Raw genomic sequence first — 5,866 nt, 5'->3', positions numbered from 1 at the left:
CTCCCTACTTATCAGGAGAAGTTAGGAAAGAGCAGTAGTGTTCTCCTACCTCTAGAATTCCAGAATATCAGAGATGGAAATAATGATGCAGAGATAATGAAACTGAATCCTCTCATTTCTCAGTTAGACATGCACTTCAGTGGGAAAAATTATCTCATCTAACATCACACAAATACTCAGTAGCACAAAGCTAAGAGGTTTGAAGACCAAATAGGTCTTACAGAGTTCAGAGATTGAAAATCAGTGGCAAGAGTGGAAAAACACTCAGCTGCTGACAATGAGCTCTATTTAACCATTTGGTGTTATGGACTTTGGTTTTCTGGTGTGTTCTATTAATGAGAACAAGGCATTCTCAGGGTTACCCAGCAATTTATGATAGATATTTCAATGTGTCTACTTTTATATCTGATTCCCCTACAACTCTTAAAATTTATCCACAAACAAAAAATATGTCTAATTGATCATTGGTACCTAAAGTTATGGAGTACTCAAACTATAAAACAAAATAATTTTTAGGACATAATTGGCTAATATCACTCATTTACAACATCAACCATTTGGCTACAAATTGTAATACAATCTTAGTGTAAATTTTTAACTGAAAGGAAGTATTGCATGTTGAACAAATACATGACCAGTTTTCTGAAGATGGGTTTCCTAGTTCAGTCCAATTTAATTAATGCTGTTTAAATGCTTTTTGGTTGGGGTTGTTTTATTTTTCAAAAAAACACATTTTTATTTGGCTATTAAAGTGCTATTTCCTGGGGCGAGAAATATCTCTTTTTCTCAGTTTCATGATAGCAGCTTTATTGGAAACATACACACAAAAAGCAATCTTTGAAATAGGCCTGGGAAACAAAACAAGAAGTAAATTTATTTAATTAATTTCATCTCCTTGTCAAAAATCTGTTGACCATAAGTATATGAGCTGATTTTGGGGTTCTCAATTCTATTCCATTGTGCCAGTGGACAAATCTGTCATTATACTAGTACCACGCTGTCTTGACCACCATGGCTGTGTAGTAGGATTTGAGATCAGGAAGTAAGATGCCTCCTACCTTGTTTCTCTTTTTTAGGAGTGCTTTTCTTTTCTTATTTGAGGTATTGTTCCATTCCAGATGAAATGGAAATTGCCTTTTCCATTTTGTTGAAGAATGGAATTAGTATATTTGTATTGAGATTGCATTGAACTTGTATATCACCTTTCGTAGAATTGTCATTTTCACAATATTGAGTCTTCCTGTCCAAGAGCAGGAGTATATTCTTCTATTTCTCCAGGTCACTTTTTGTTTCTTGTAGTAATGTTTTGTCATTTTCTTTAAATAGGTCTTTTGTTTCTAGTTAGGTTTACTCCCAGGTATTTAATCTTGTGATTGGTTATTGTGATGGCTATTGTTTCTCTTAGTTCCAGTTCTGCATTCTCTTTGTCACTGTAGAGAAATCCAACTGATTTTTGTATGTTGATCTTGTATCCTGACACTTTGCTGTTAACAAATGGTGTTAGCAAAATTGAAAAACTATCTGTAGAAAACTCAAGCAAGACCCACACCTCACACTATACACAAAACCAACTCAAAGTGAATCAAGGACCTACGAGTAAAACCAAGGACTATAAACTTTATCAAATAAAAGCTTACAAGAACTCTGGAAGCCTTAATCTACAACATGAACAGTCTTCCAAGCATCCTGAAAAACCTACAACCAGGAGAGAATAAAATAGATCAATGGGATCTTCTAAGAATAAAATTCCTATGCACATCTAAGAACTTTTCCAACAGGGTAAAAAGGAAAGAATATTTGGTAATGATATGTCAGATAAGGAACTTTTATCTAGAATTTATAGAATACTCCAACACCTCATCAAGATAAAGGTAAGCAACGCAATCACAAAAAGGGCACAGAATATGAAAAGACACTTCACCAAAGAAGACATTCAAATGGTGAACAAACACATGAAAAAATGTTCAAAATCCCTAGCTCTAAGAGAGATGCAAATAAAAAACAACTATGCGATATCATCTCACCCCAGTAACAATAGCAAAATTCAACAGAACAGCAAACAACAAATGTTGGCGAGGTTGTGGAGAAACTGGAACCCTTGTTCACTGTTGGTGGGAGTGTAAAATGGTGCTACCACTGCATGGTGCTTTCTCAAAAGGTTGCAAATAGAGATACCATTTGACCCAGCAATTCCACTACTGGGAATATACCCTAAAGAAACCAGAACTGACACCCAAGCAGATATATGCACACCCGTGTTTATTGCTGAATTGTTTCACAATAGCAAAGAGTTGGAAACAACCCAAGTGCCCATCAGCAAATGAATGGCTAGAGAAGCTATGGTATATTCACACAATGGAATACTATGCAGCACTGAAAAACAAGGAACTAATGAACTGTTATACAAAATGGGTGACCCTGGAGGACATTGTGCTGGGTGAAATATCTCAGTCACAAAAGGACAAATACTGCATAATTACACTATTATAAAATAAGACTAACATGGGGGGAAACTAAGAAAAGGGGATAAATAATGAACACTGCATTGAATTAGATGAGGGAAAGAACTGTCTTAAAGAATATATGATTAAGTATTATTTTCATGACAACAGTCCATAATAAGAGGTGCATAACAAAGTGGACTGGGGGGTACGAGGGAGGGAGGAAATTGTGCAACAATGAAGGAATCTTTTTAAAGAGAAAAGTAAATGAGGAATGAATGGGTAGGGAGGAAAATGTGCAACAATGAATGGAAATCCAAGTTTTCTGTAAACTTTTGTTAAAATATCAATAAATAAAATAACATATCAACATCAAATATCAATATCAACATATTAAAATAACAAAGTATCAATGAAATAACAATAGCAATAAATAAAAAGAATAAATCTAGTAAGTATGTTGAAAAAGTCCAAATAACTTGTTGCTTTCAGCCCTGTCACTGGTGACTGATAGTGAAGTCTTTGAGGTAAATGTTCTAGGACAAAAGAAAGAGAAATTAATATCATAACAACTATTCCAATATGAGGCAATAGTGAAAGTAATTAAAACTGAGAAGAAAGTGCAACAAACCCATGAATGTGTATTTGCTAATGTAGGAGACCTAACAGTTTTAAAAGAAAAAGCAATGCAGTGTGCATTGGACAAGGCTCTTGAACTCAGAACATTTTACAGCAGTGTACTCTTTGTCAGTAAGTATACATCTTACAATAGTGTACTCTTTGTCAGCATGACCAATCCTGTACTCCGGTGTTTCTTATACCCTTCACTAACTGGGGAAGTTCTAGTCATACAAACTGCACACAGGTGTACCCCTTTTAAAACAGCATCACGTCTATCTATGTGTCTCCTGATAAGGCTTAGCAGCAAGCGTAAACTACAACTGTTATCACAAGAATCAGCCCCTGATTTTCTTGATATGCATAGCTTTTCAGAGTTGAGATTAGACATGGCTTTCAAAAATAACACACGTATTTTTGTCACGTGCCACTGGTGGCTCTACAGCTTCTGGGTGAGTTGGGGACAGTTCTTTATCTGATGTTAGCTCCGTGGACATTAATCTGTGGAAAATTCGGCAGTTTCTGGTGAATGTTTGGCTGCTGGTTTGGTCGCCATCTTTTACTTCAAACTGTTCACCTCTTGGTCTCATATGATTTATTTTTTTTAATTGGGGTTGGACAAACACATTGAGGGCAATCTGCTGAGATTGTTTTTGCAGGAATGAGGCATCCAAGTTGGTGGTGGGAGAGTTGCTTTGCTTCAGAGAGTTGGGGATTGTGTAAACCTCATGGCTGTCAGGGGCCTCCTGGCCTTCTGGAGTATGCCTCACAAAATTATGTCCCTGCTCCTCCAGCCCAACTACTTCCATGATTTCCTCATTAATCATCCTGTAGTTCATAATAACAGGAGGCAGAGGCATATTCATGGCCAGCTCTTCAATATAAGAGGTGAATTCTGTGGTTTTGATCTAAGTGGCTTGGGCAAGTTCTTGAGTTTTGGCTGAGATGATTATGGGGATCTGCTTGGGATTCTCTAACGCCTTTTGCAGCTTCTCTGCACCTTCTGTCCTAAAGAAGTCATTGATGACTTTCTCAGTCTTGTTTAGATGGCTGCTAAATCACACCCAGGCTATGATGTTGAGGACTGCAACAATGGTGAAGACCATAAAGCACACCATTCTGTAGTAGACACAGCTACAGGTGAAGATGACTCTCAGGATCACTGTGTTGTTGACAGTGCAATGAATTTAGAAGCAACACGGTTGGAAAAAAGACACCTTGGTAATATTCAGTAATCTGCCATTTTCCTCTTCCTTTGTCCTTGCCATCCTTTTCTTCTTTCAGTGGCTTGCCAATGTCTTAAGCACTCAATTCCTCAAGGCACTGTTCCATCCTTGACTATGGTATGGTCCGTAAGCACAGAATTATGGGCACAGATCCCCAAACCATATCAGTATTGTTTAAACACAACTTAGCAGTTGCTAGAGTGAATACTATGATTAAAAATGGCACAGAAGGTAAAAAGCACACAGTCAGATGGCTCTTTAATTGAACCATCTTCGCTTTCTCTGTAAGGCAATAGAAAGATGGTCTGCCAATTGAATATTTTAGTCAACACACTGTTCAGAGCAAGCCACGGGATAAGCCTGTCCTGGATCCATAGATTTGGCATTTGACTAAGAGCTGGAGGCTGCTGCACCACTCAGGTGGCTGCCATATGCCCCTCACCATCTCCGGCAGAGAGCTACTGCCACACCATGGTAGGTGCCCAATAGCACCTACTGCAGGCAAGTTGCCTCTGCTGGCGCTGGCAAAGATGTGGGCTGTGCTTCAGGCATCCAGAGCTTCCCACCTACTGATGTTGGAGCCAGCTGGCCACATAAATATATTTTAAATCTCCATGGAGCTGGGGATCTCAGAGTGTTTAACAATTCTTTTCTTCCTCTGACGTCTAGAAGAATGTCTGTATTTTATTGACCATTCAAAGTCATCTGACTGTGTGGAACATAACAGACTGTGGTTAACATTGAGAAGAATGGGAATCTCAGAACATTTACTCATGCTTATACTAACTCTATACATAGCTAGACCAAAAAGCTATTGGTCTGAACAAAGCAAAGGTTTAAAATCAAGAAATGTATGTGTGTGGGCTGTATCTTTTCTCTATACATTTTCAATCTATATGAAAAACAAATTTTATAAGAAGTTAGACTTTATGAAGAAGAATTTGGTATCAGGTTTGGAGGAAGACTCATCAACAAACTTCATTATGCAGATGACACAACCTTGCTTACTAAAAGTGAGGAGGACCTGGAGCACTTGCTGCAGAATATCAAAGACTACAACCTTCATTATGGATTACATCTTAATATCAAGGAAACAAAATTCCTCAACACTGAGTCAATAGGGTAGTAGGCCAGTATAGAAAAGATCCTAAATTAATATTGCCAAAGCATATAATCATAAAAAAAAAGCACTCAAAGCCAAAGACAAGGAAGAATCCTGAAAGCAGTTTGGGGAAACTGAAAATCACTACAATTAAGAACAAATAAGGCTCTGATTTCTCAGCAGAAGCTATACAAGCAAAAAGGCAATGGAATGGCATATATAAAACTCTGAATTTAAAAATACTAAGCATAAACTCTCTTCTGACATCCATTTTGGTCTTCACTTCCTCTTCTGTCTTTGCAATGACCGTTTGCACTCTTCCTGGATGATAACCTTGATATCCTCCCACAACTCATCTGGTCTTCGCTCAAACCTCAAACCTCAGGGCCTCAAACCTGTTCCTGAGATGGTTCTGAAATTCAGGTGGGATAGACTCAAAGTCATATTTTGGTTGCCTTGGATTTGGTTTAATTTTCCTC

General features: G+C 37.7%; 1 pseudogene; it reads right to left on the bottom strand.

The window, feature by feature from the left end:
- Positions 1 to 3,442: 3,442 nt before the first annotated feature.
- LOC102866807 lies at positions 3,443 to 4,556 on the bottom strand (annotated as a pseudogene).
- Between the last annotated feature and the right edge of the window lie 1,310 nt (positions 4,557 to 5,866).

The sequence above is a fragment of the Elephantulus edwardii genome, unplaced genomic scaffold, assembly GCF_000299155.1.
Source record: "Elephantulus edwardii isolate Elephantulus edwardi_28Jun2011 unplaced genomic scaffold, EleEdw1.0 scaffold00016, whole genome shotgun sequence".
Taxonomy (NCBI): domain Eukaryota; kingdom Metazoa; phylum Chordata; class Mammalia; order Macroscelidea; family Macroscelididae; genus Elephantulus; species Elephantulus edwardii.
The sequence above is the reverse complement of the archived record's forward strand: the minus strand, read 5'-3'. Positions and strand labels throughout refer to the sequence as shown.